This window comes from Bubalus kerabau, chromosome 6 (genome assembly GCF_029407905.1).
Source record: "Bubalus kerabau isolate K-KA32 ecotype Philippines breed swamp buffalo chromosome 6, PCC_UOA_SB_1v2, whole genome shotgun sequence".
NCBI classification, from domain to species: domain Eukaryota; kingdom Metazoa; phylum Chordata; class Mammalia; order Artiodactyla; family Bovidae; genus Bubalus; species Bubalus kerabau.
The window spans coordinates 115,184,866-115,197,229 of record NC_073629.1 but is presented as its reverse complement, the minus strand read 5'-3'; the positions used below and the strand labels follow the sequence as shown (position 1 = coordinate 115,197,229).

The following is a 12,364-nucleotide window of genomic DNA, read 5'->3' as shown; positions in this document are numbered from 1 at the left end:
CTTCTTTGAAACATAAAAGTCCAGGGATATAGCCAAATGCAAAATAGAAATCTCGCGATTATGCTTATGGCATAAATGGCTGAGAACTAAACTTCTTCTGTATGAATAAGGAGGTGATTCTCAAACAAGGGCATGCACCAGGCTCACCTGGAGGGTTTGTTAAAACATAGCCTGCCAGTCTCCACCGTGAGGCCTGGGCCGGGCCTGAATGTGCATTCCCAACTCGCTCCCAGGTGATGCTGGTGCCGCTGGTCCCTGGACCACACTGATACTATGTGGGGTAACTGACAGCAATGTGCTTCTCCACCTGGCCTCCTGGAGGTTGGAGGGGGGCAGGGTCAGCACCATTGTGCCCTCAGCAGACTCAGTAAGTGAGGTTCAACGGGGTTTCAATGACTGACTGAGGTCAACAAATGGGAAGCTGAGATCATAACCCACCGGTCCAAAGCCGCCCCCAGGACCTCGATGAACAGAACAACGGTCAAGCGCAAAGAAAACAGAGGCAGGCAAAGCAGGCTGCGGGCAGACCGAACGTCTCTGCCCGAGGGCATCAAATGCCAGCCCGGGTTCCACCCTGCCTTCCTTCTTTCCTTCTTCCAAGACAGAAATTATAACCTCCCCCATCTCAAGTCTCCTAAAGTAAGAAGAAGTACACCATCCTGCCTGGTGTTTATGAGCTGCAGGAAGCGGGGCTTCTGTGCCAGGCCTGGGAGCCTCCCGACAAACCCAGAGGAGGAAGAAATACTGGGACAAGTCAGCGTGTGCAAGCGCAGACCCTATTTGAACAGAGCCTCAAATCTGGCTTCGGCCGCTGAATCTGAGACCAGGGATGCGCACCCTTGCTCCTTGGCGCCCAGCAGGCGGGGTAGGGAACTGCCCAGCCTCAAGTGTGTGCTGGCAGGGCCTGGCACACGTGGGCTCCAGCACAGTCCCTTTTCTGCCAGGACCCCAGCAGCCACCTCCTTCCCCAGAAGTGCCCTCCTGTGGGTCACCCCTCCCTGAATGGGGTTGGGGGGGAAGACCTGTCAAGGCGAGGACCACCCACCCTCTGACCTCGCAGATTCTTCCTGGAGGTCACGTCTTCACCCTGGCAACTTCTCACCTTAGCAACAGTGAAAGAGGGGGGAGATGGAGACTGAGCCCTCCCCCCACTAACAGCAGGCCTTTTCCAGCTGACCCCAAATCCCCTCCACACTGGGCTCACCTCCCAAGACCCCCCTTCCCCTCTCAGCTCTGCAGAGTGGGCTGGGGGGGTCCTCCTCCTGCCTTGCTGTTGGACTGGGGTACCATAGTCGCGGGAAAAGGGCAGAATCCCTTCTCTAAGAGAACATGGACTGCTTTGTCATTTGTTAATCTGCTATGTATCCCAGCTCACTCCCACTTTTAGATAACATGCCCTACCCTCACAGATATGCAGAAATGGGTCAGAAACAAGACTCACTGCAACATTTTCTGAAGCCCAAGACCCAAACCAGGTTATAAGAGGACAGTGTGTTTTTATTCATTTCCCCCAAAATAAATCCCCAGTTTCTAAATCTCTCCATTGAGATAAATATAATGTTATCCAGAAATGCAAGGCAGTTCCCAACCCCTGGAACAGCCTACTTTTGTAACAAGACTTAAAAAAAAAAAAAAAATGCAATCTTCAATACACATAGATAAAGAAAATGCCAACTTGAAGCTATTTCAATAGATGCCTGTGTGCTGGAGAGGTGGGCATGTGAGGAGACACTCGTATTGGTGGACACATGCTTGGGTGACCATTACCCGCCACCCACCAGCAAGGCTGGGCCAAGGGCACAGCTCCATGGGGTCACTTCCCTCTCTGACCCCACAGCTATAACTACAGGCTGGAATAGGTGTGTGGAGCCGGGTCATGTCAGAACACCCCGGCCCAGGTGGCTATTATGGGACAAGAAAGGTGGGTTCCACTGGCCATCCTTCACTCCCCGCCAGGGCCACGTGAGCCTCTCTGATGAGCCTGTCCACCCAGCGGCTGTTCTACACAGTAAGACCTCTGTCATCAGCAACCACCAATCAGGCGTGAAAGGTTAACACAACTGTGAACACAGCTCAAGCCGTCCTGGCTGGTGCTCATTCGGCTCTGAGGGACAGGAGGTTAAGCGTCAACAGATCGCTCCGCCATCTCCCAAATCTGCACTTGGGCTCTGTTCCCTGCAAGGTACAGACGGACCGGCAAGATAAATAAAACCAATGGGTCCTGCACTCTAGACGGGAAATAAGAGACAGCAGGGACTTAAGTATAAGACAAGGCTGGGGGCTTCCCTGGTGGCTCAGTGGTAAGAATCTGCCTGCCTATGCAGGAGACGCGGGTTCAATACCTGGTCCGGGAAGATGCCACATGTGGAGAAGCAGCTAAGCCTGGGAGGCACGACTACTGGGCCCTCAAGCCCTAGAGCATGTGCTCAGACAGACAAGAGAAGCCAGTGAAGTGAGAAGCTCGTGTGCCTCAACTAGAGAGTAGCCCCTGCTCTCTGCAACTAGAGAAAAGCCCGTGCAGCACGAAGACCCAGCACAGCCAAAAATAAAATAAAATAAATTAAAAAAAAAAAAAAAAAAAACAAGGCTGAAAATGGAAGATGCCAAGACACAAAGCTGCTGGTGTGAGTCCAGAACTAGATGGAGAGAAACTCCTGAATGGAGGAGGGGCTCCTGGGAGACGGGGAAGGTACCACCTGCGCTGACCGGCTTCCAAACAGGTATCAAGAGAGGATGCTACACACAGGGGTCAAAGTCCCTCTGCAGGCGAGGTGCTTGGTGCCTCTGTGCTCCCATCACTCCTCACACAAGCATCTGAACTTTCTCCAAGCCTCACCCAAACACCGTCTGCTTCGCCGACCGTGGACAAGCATGAAGACACGCCTGGGAGGCTGTTTCAGCTCTTGCTGGAGGGCGGTGGCTGAAATAGCTGCCTTTCTCAGGACCCACAGGGAGTGTGAGTCTGGATTTCGCGGAGGCCACACTGTATCGGATTTGTGTACAATGAGTCACCCCTCACTGTGCTGTCAAGATACCCTCCAGGACTTCCCTAGTGGTCCAGTGGTTAAGAATCCACCTGCCAATGCAGGGGACATGAGTTCGATCCCTGGTCTGGGAAGATTCCACATGTCACAAGGCAACTAAGCAGGACAGCTGCAACCACTGAAGCCCTGCACCGAGAGCCTGTGCTTTGCAACGAGAAGCCACTCAGTGAGAGGGCCATCCCCTGCATCTAGAGAAAGCCCACAAGCAGCGAAGACCCAGCACAGCCAAAAACGGAAAAAGACCATACCCTCCAAATGGGTGGGTGTGACCCCCATCACAGCACCCCAGGCCCCCAGCCCTCGCTCAGCCTTCAGGGCACACTCCTGTGGCTGCCCCATTCCCCAGAGGGACCATTCTAAGGTTCTTTGGGAGGGTCCCCAGCAGTCACAGTGACCATGAGCTCACGGACTCACCTTGTACTTGCCTCCCTCACTTCCTCATGTCGCCCTCCTGCATCCCCACTTCTGCTTCTGGGGACCACCTCTCCCCATAATGTCAATTCCAAAGTCCTCACCCGGGGCTCCGCACTTGGGGATCCCAAACAAGAACAGATGGCAAATGTCAAGCTGGCACTTGGCCACTAGGCCTTTTTTGGCCAAGACACAAGCTGAGTGACATGGGTGCATTATTTCTGGCCAGTTCTGGTCAAAGCCAGTGTGCTATTTTGTATTGCTAGAAACTCCCAATTTAGAAAGCCAAGGAAATATTCTGTTCCATTAATAAGATACACGTACACGCAGCTAAATCTGGAGAAAAGCAGTTGACATTTTTACATTCAGTTCAGTTCAGTTCAGTCGCTCAGTCGTGTCCAACTCTTTGCGACCCCATGAACCGCAGCACACCAGGCCTCCCTGTCCATCGCCAACTCCTGGAGTCCACCCAAACCCATGTCCATTCAGTCGGTGATGCCATCCAACCATCTCATCCTCTGTCGTCCCCTTCTCCTCCTGCCCTCAATCTTTCCCAGCATCAGGATCTTTTCAAGTGAGTCAGCTCTTCACATCAGGTGGCCAAAGTACTGGAGTTTCAGCTTCATCATCAGTCCCTCCAATGAACAACCAGGACTGATCTCCTTTAGGATGGACTGGTTGGATCTCCTTGCAGTCCAAGGGACTCTCAAGAGTCTTCTCCAACACCACAGTTCAAAAGCATCAATTCTTTGGTGCTCAGCTTTCTTCACAGTCCAACTCTCACATCCATACATGACCACTGGAAAAACCATAACCTTGACTAGATGGACCTTTGTTGGCAAAGTAATGTCTCTGCTTTTTAATATGGTATCCAGTACTCTTGCCTGGAAAATCCCATGGACAGAGGAACCTGGTGGGCTACAGTCCATGGGGTCGCTAAGAGTCAAACATGACTGAGCGACTTCACTTTCACTTTTCACTTTCATGCATTGGAGAGGGAAATGGCAACCCACTCCAGTGTTCTTGCCTGGAGAATCCCAGGCACGGGGGAGCCTGGTGGGCTGCCGTCCATGGGGTCGCACAGAGTCGGACACGACTGAAGCGACGCAGCAGCAGCAGGTTGGCCATAACTTTGACTGTGTGGATCACAATAAACTGTGGAAAATTCTGAAAGAGCTGGGAATATCAGACCGCCTGACCTGCCTTTTGAGAAAACCTATATGCAGGTCAGAAAGCAATAGTTAGAACTGGACATGGAACAACGGACTGGTTCCAAATAGGAAAAGGAGTACGTCAAGGCTGTATATTGTCACCCTGCTTATTTAACTTCTATGCAGAGTACATCATGAGAAATGCTGGACTGGAAGAAGCACAAGCTGGAATCAAGATTGCTGGGAGAAATATCAATAACCTCCAATATGCGGATGACACCACCTTTATGGTAGAAAGTGAAGAGGAACTAAAAAGCCTCTTGATGAAAGTGAAAGAGGAGAGTGAAAAAGTTGGCTTAAAGCTCAACATTCAGAAAACTAAGATCATGGCATCTGGTCCCATCACTTCATGGGAAATAGATGGGGAAACAGTGGAAACAGTGTCAGACTTTAGTTTTCTGGGCTCCAAAAATCACTGCAGATGGTGATTGCAGCCATGAAATTTTTACATTAAAAATGTATAAATTAACTGCAGATCATGTCCAGGCTGAGGGCCATCAGGGCTCAGTTCCCAAGGAATTCCTGACTCGCAGCTGGGACTGGATCCCAGGGCAGGCCCCACAGTCCCAGCCCACAGGTCAGCAGGGAAGCCCACCCTCACATTCTGAAAGCATCGTGAGCTACGTTTCCCACCCCTTATACCTGAAATAAGCGAAAGTGAAGGTGTTAGGCACTCAGTCGTGTCCGACTCTTTGTGACCCCACGGACAGAACCCACCAGGCTCCTCTGTCCTTGGGATTCTCCAGGCAAGAATATTGGAGTGGGCTGCCATTCCCTTCTCTAGGGGATCTTCCCAATCCAGGGATTGAACTCGGGTCTCCTGCATTGCAGGCAGATTCTTTATCATCTGAGCCATCAGGGAAAGTTTTTTATTTACACCTGGGCATGGTTCAAACATCACCTCCTCAATCTCTGGGCTTCCGTGTTCCTTTCCTAGGGGAAGCATGTGACAGCCCTAGGAACTGTCACAAACTGCCACAAACCTGGCGCCTTAAAACCAATTTATTCTTACCATCTGGAGAGCACAAATGTGAAACCAGTTTCACTGGGCGAACATCAAGTATTGCTGGGCCTGCTGCCTTGTGGAGGCTCTACTGGGAGAACCCGTGGCCTTGCCTTTTCCACCTTCTGGCATCCTGGATTCCCGGTTTACGGTCCCTTCCTCCAACTTCAGAGCCCACTCACTCCATCTCTGACTCCATCACCTCCTGCTGTGCAGTCACATCTCCCTCTGCCTCTCTTACAACGAGGCTGGTCACTACAGGACATTCAGGGCCCCTCCAGGTAGGCAGGGTCATCTCAGGATCTTCAGCTATCACACCCGCCAAGTCCTTTTTACCCTATGAAGTACCATTCATAGGTTCTGGGAATTACCACGTGACGATCCCTGGGGGAGGTGGGAAGGGACAGTCAGCCCTCTACGGGAGTGTGTGCTAAGTCCATTCAGTCATACTCGACTCTTTGCAACTCTATGGGCTATAGTCCGCCAGGCAACTCTGTCCATGAGATTTCCCAGGAGAAGAATACTGGAGTGGGTAGCGATGCCCTCCTCCAGGGGATCTTCCCGATCCGGGGATGGAACCCACGTCTCTTGTGTCTCCTAAATTGGCAGGTGGGTTCTTTACCACTAGCGCCACCTGGGAAGCCCCTGAGCCTACTACACTCCCTCTTAAAACAGCACAGTTTGTCTGCCCATCCAGCTACCCAGCTTCAGTGATCACTCCCAACACTCTTTATCATCTGTTTATTTCCTTTCTCTCCCACCAGAGGAAAGACTCCTGGAAGGCAAAGACCTCACCCGGTCCACCTGGAACACAGCAAGCACTCAGTGAACTGCTATAGAATCCCCCCAGGGAATCAGCCCTGGATCTGTCACAGGCCTATCTGTATGGCGCACAGGGCAGGGGAACACCTGTTGTGCTCAGCGCTGCATCCAGCCCCTACGCCTGCTTCACGGGAGCACACGGTAAGATGCTCCACCAGCGGTACCCGGTGCCTGCACATAAAAGGAAGGCCCCCCACCCCCACCTATGATCTGCTGGCCATCTTGGAGCAAAGGATCAGCTGTTTCCCAGATGGTCCCAGCTGCATCTCCACCGAATCCATCCTCTGGCTCCCTCACCTTCAGCCACTGTTCCCCTGCCCGTGCACAAAAAGTGCCCTTCTCCCTCCTAGCACCAGCCCACCTGAGGCCAGGCATCCCTGCCCCAGCTCAGGGCTCTCCCCAGCTTGGCCCCATCCCACCAGCCTCCTTAGCACCCACGCCAACTCCCTTCACTTTGGTCAGGCGAGCCACCCACCAGAAAACTCCTACGTACACATCTCCCCTCTTCCTTCGAGGTCCAGTGCTGGCCCACGACTCCTACCAAGAGATCTGTAACTCCGGGTCTGGGTGACATGCTTGCCGCCCACCTCCGCTAAAGGGATGGCACTCCTGGGCAGGCCAGTGAAGTGGGCTGGTGATGCCCCTGGTTCCGTGAACATGATCTTCTGATGAGCATGTCTGTTCTCCAAGGAAGATGACGGGCCAGCTCCCCCGTGCCCTCCAGCTTCTGGGCATGGAGTGACGAGGCGGAAGGACCCTGATGTACGTGAGCAACTGGAGACCTCCTGCGTGTTCTCCATCCGTGGAACGGGGGCAGCACGCGCCATGATTGCCTGACTGCAAGCCTGACGCCAGCAGGTGGAGAGCGGCCAGCCCAGCGCCGGCAAGAGGAAGTGTCCGAGCCCCTAGGGACAAACCTGGAGAAGCCATGGGGCCCACCAGCCAGCAAGGAGCAGGCGATGTCCCTTCCTCACCTGGCAGGGCCTCAGGCACCACGAGACCAAGACCGAGGACCACAGAGGAAAGTCAGAGGTGATCTCCGGATGTTAGGACACCCTGTTAAAACTGTATTTCAGATACGCAACAAAATTTTATTACCGTAAGTATGTCCCAAATAGTCAACCACGCTAGGGTGCAGTGTATTTTTATTTGCTAAACCTGGAGGTGGGGTGCCCCCTCCCTGCCTACCCCAGTCAGAGGGGGCTCCCCCAGTCACAGGGGGTTCCCCAAGAAGTCCGAGCCTCCCCACCAGGAGAGGTGGCCTCCCCTCGAGGGGGGCGGGGCGATGGGGATCCAAGCCCCCGCAAGGGCCCAGGTCCACTCCTTCCAGGGTTCACCGACAAACAGATGCACTCCACGGTATCAACTTCCCATTCAAGAGCTTTCGCAAAAAAATAAAATCTTTTTTGCTAGCCATAGAAAGGAGCTGTTTCAAGACTATTTTTCCAGGCTGGCACAATTCTCCGAGAATTCACAAACAAAGCAGTGACTTCAACAACAAAGACTGCCATGGAAACGGACCACCTCCATCCCGCAAACCATGACTTCACCGTCATATTCCAACAGAAACCGACCCCAGATTGTTACCAGAAGAATCCTTGTGCAAACAAACACCAGCCAACTGCGGCTGAATGGCAGGAAGTATAACTGCTTTTTCTAATTTTAACTTCCTCCAGGAATGCATTCCTTCTAAACAGGCTGCATCCAGGCTCCCCAGACCCCACATTCCTTTAGTAAAGCTCCCACCTCCAGGGGCCACAAAGAAACGCAGATTTAAAGCTGCCGGGCCAGGTGGGGCTGTGCCCCAGGCCCAAGGTCCAGGGCTGACTCACTAATTTTCCCCCAAATGACTAAGAGACCAAAACGATTTGTGCAGGAAAGCACTCCCAGACCCCGGGGTGGGGCGGATCCATGAAGGGGAACAGAAAGTGAGAGAAGGCAGTGATGGATCATTACAATAAGCTGGACCTATGACCTCCCAGGCACGATGCCTTGGCCGAGACCAAGGACACACCGGCCAGAACTAGGAACGCCTGGAAAACAGTTCTGTAAATTATCCCCCAGGACAGATGCAGAACGTGCCTCATTGGATTTTTAAAGCACGTGTGGGCAAGTAAACTAGGAGGCAATATTTGCAGTGCTCACAGCCAAGAAAGACTTATTTTCCAGAAAATTCAAAGAACTCCTACAATCCAGCAAGAAAAAATGGAGAAGACCATGGAAAAAGGGAGAAGCTATACCAGTCTTATGAGTGGTCACTGTTTCTGCCATCTTCTATTCATCCCAAATATTTAAGTGTTATTTGTATCTACAGGCTTCCCAGGTGGTGTTAATTGTAAGGGACACGCCTGCTAATGCAGGAGACACAAGAGAAGCAGGTTCAATCCCCGGGTTGGGAAGATCCCCTGGAGGAGGGTGTGGCAACCCACTCCAGTATTCTTGCCTGGAGAATCCCATGGACAGAGGAGCCTGTGGGCTGCAGTCCATTGGGTTGCAGAGAGTCGACACAACCGCGCACATGCATTCAAGATTTAGGAACCAATTGGCCTGTCCCCCTGATATCCCAATGGAGTGGTAAGGACAGGCACTGCAGGCCTGGGGAAAAGGTGGCTCCCTCCCCGATCTTGCTCCTCAGAGAAGCGGCCCAGCTGTGACCTGGAAGTAGGGCCCCACCTAGAAACCCTCCTCCCAAACCAAACTCACAGGCCTCCAGCCTCACCTGGAAGCCGTCTCCCCCTGGGCTGGGTTATGACTGTAAGAAATCGCCCCACCTCTCCCCCTCCCTCCCATGCAATTAAAGATGCTGGCCCCAGACGCTGCCGGGCTGGGCTCTTCATTAACCCAGGGCTCCCCCCAGGGCCCCCAAAGCGCCCTGTGGTTATGGGGTTTGTCCCTCTCCAGGCAGTGGAAAACAAGAACCTTCGATTGCTGGAAGCTGGGAGTCACCCAGACCACATCCTGTTTGGCAGCAGCAATGGATTCAATCATGCCAATAGCACCGAACAAAAGAAACCTTCTACGCGGGCTGATGGGCGAGACTGCGGCTGGTAGCAGCGCAGGGGCCCAGCCAGAGTTCAGCGCTCAGGGCGGCCCTGGTCGGTGAGCACACGGCCCAGTGCATGCCAGCTCGGCCTGGGGCCCAGGGAAAGGGTATCTGGTCCCTGCTGCCCACGGATGGAAAGTGGGCTGTGCCTGGGACTCTGTTCTTTGCGCCCCCCATACTCCCAGGTGCAGCAGGCTCTCAAATACTTGTTGAATGAGTGATAAAGCACTTCCAGAGGGAGTGACAGAAGGCAAAAATTGCAAACCATGAACATCACCTGAAGGGGATGAAGCTGCCCTTGGCTACAGGAGCAAAGCCCCCAGGGCCATGGCAAGGCGGCCGCCGTGCTGTTGGGGCTCTGGTCCCATGGCCAGGAGAGACATGGGGAATGTCCAGGACCTAAAGATCAGGCCAGCTGTAGAAAACCCCCCCACAAGCTGCACAGCCTGCTTGCATGGAAGAGCTGAAAAGGACCAGAAAACTTAAACACACCTTGAGCACGTTAGGAATCTGGAGAGGTTTCTTCCCAGGGTGGCTGGGGAATACGGTGGTGTTAACTCAAACGTGCGGACTCTCAGATCTGGGCATCTGAGTTGGAAGAATTGCGAAGGGAGAAACTTCTGGAAAGCTCCGACAGCAGGGAAGTGGTCCCCGGGTGTGGGGCGTGGGGGAGGTCACCAAAGCAGCCATCCCCACTCTATATCCATCGTGGGAGTCTCTGGGTCCAGAGGCCGTCAAGAGAAGGGCGACCCCAGAAGCTCCCAACACCCGGAGCTCTCCCAGTGCAGGGACCCTAAGCTCTAGGGTGATGCCTGTCTGTGTAAACACACTGGCTGGGAAACTCCAGCTGTCCCACCCGAGGAGGTGCCAGGCAGAATGGGCTGCCTGGGGCCCAGGAACATCACTCCCATGCCCTCCCACTGGCAGGACCTTGAGCTGGGAGCAGACCTGCCTTCATCTCTAAAAAAGGGCACCCAACCTACAAGCTATTGTGGGGAGTGTATGTGTGAAGCGTTTAAAGAGCTCGGCGCCTACAGTCGGCACTACATAAGTGCTCCAGGATTTACCCTGCAATGAGGAACCAATGTGTGCACACAAGGGCCACCCAGGATGACTGCCATCTCTGATCCTCCCACCTGATGCCCCCTTGTCTCTTTCCAGCTGAATCTCAGCCCAGACCAAGGCCCCCTGCCACTCAGCATGCGGTCCCCACATCAGTAACCTCTTCCCGTCACCAGGAGCTGCTCAGAACTGCCCCCGTCCCGGGCGATCCCTGGGCACAGAAGACTGGCCAGAGGACGGCAGGTCCAGCTGGAGACAGACATTTGTCCCCATGCTGTCCCGGAGCCGGGTCCCCTAAGAAAGCCTTCTGGCCTAAGAAGATTATAAGCTCAAGTGCAGGGGCCGGAGCCTCCATGCCTGTGTGTGCGCTCAGTGACTTTCCCGGTGCAGGGCGCGTCACAGCGCTTGCTCCCCCAGCCCTGACTCAGGGTATCAGCAGAAAATGCCTGAAGGAGCAAACGCCTCAATGCAGCCATGCATGCTATCAGCCCTCTTCAGAGGAGAGAGAACTTCACCAACTCATCCCCTCTTCCGCACATCACCCCTCGAGCTGCTAACAGGATTAGCGGGGCCCTCGGCCACCCTGACCACCCCTTCTAATGCTCCACCACCAGCCTAATGCTCCAGACTCAGAATTGCAGGGCAGTTTATACACAGCCCCACTGTTCCCGCTGCTCGGCTGCCTTTCTCAAGTTCAAGTTCACCTGGCAGAGCTGACCTGTGCTTTGTGTTTGGAAGCTGGCTTCCTTGCTGACCTGGAGAGCAGCTCACTGTTAAAAGTCCAGTCCAGGAGAGAACAAAGAACCTGCTGACTGGAGGAGACAGGCCAGCGCCTGACCTGGAGGGGGTGGGCACCATGCTTGGCAAAAGGTGAGGAGGCCTGGGCTCCTCCCTGGAGGGGGCCGCCCAAAACCACGGGCCCGCACTGCAGGGCACCCTCTGGACTCCAGCCACGGTTACCACCGACGGCAGATACCAACCAGAGCCAAGGGTCTGAGAGCCGAGCCCTGGCACCCCTGCCTCCCAGCGGCCCTCCCTGCCATCGTTTTGTCTCTTTTCTAAAGCAAACTTCCTTTTAAAGTGGATTTGGATGTATAGAAAAGTCGTCAGTATAACACAAGGTATCCCCATATGCCAACCAACACCTGACTTCCCTGTTATTAAAATCTCCCATTAGGATGGCCCATTTGCCAATGAATGATGGCGGCACTTTAGTTCAGTTATATGAACTGAAGTCTAGTCTCTGATTCCCTTTTTGTTGTTTAGTGGCTCAGTCACGTCCAACCCTTTACTACCCCGGAGACTGTAGCCCACCAGGCTCCTCCGTCCATGGGATTTCCCAGGCAAGAATACTGGAGTGAGTTGTCATTTCCTTCTGCAGGGGATCTTCCAGACCCAGGGATCGAACCCTCATCTCCTGCATCGGCAGGTGGATTCTTTACCACTGAGGCACCAGGGAAGCCCTGAGATTCCCTGAGTTTTTCTCTCTCATGTCCTTTCTCCATCCCAGGATCTGTGCCAGGTATCACACGACATTCAGCCCCGTCTCCTGAGGCTCCTCTGGACCGTGACAATTCCATAGGCACTCTTTGTCTTCAGTGACCTTGACGGTTCTGAGCAAGACCAGGCAGGTACTGGGTAACTGCCCTTCAGCTGGGGTGTGTCTGCTTCTTTTCAGGGTGAAGACTGGGGCTGTGGATCCTGGGGAGGAAGGCGGCAGGGGAGGTGCCCTCTTCACCCCGCACAAGGGCATATACTGTCCACAGGA

At 53.8% G+C, this 12,364-nt stretch overlaps 1 protein-coding gene across 4 annotated transcripts in view; it reads right to left on the bottom strand.

Annotated features, from left to right (window-relative positions):
- The window catches only part of SH3BP4 (SH3 domain binding protein 4), a 99,972-nt gene that overhangs the window by 64,599 nt on the left and 23,009 nt on the right, over positions 1 to 12,364 (bottom strand). The gene's annotated exons all lie outside the window — the stretch shown is intronic.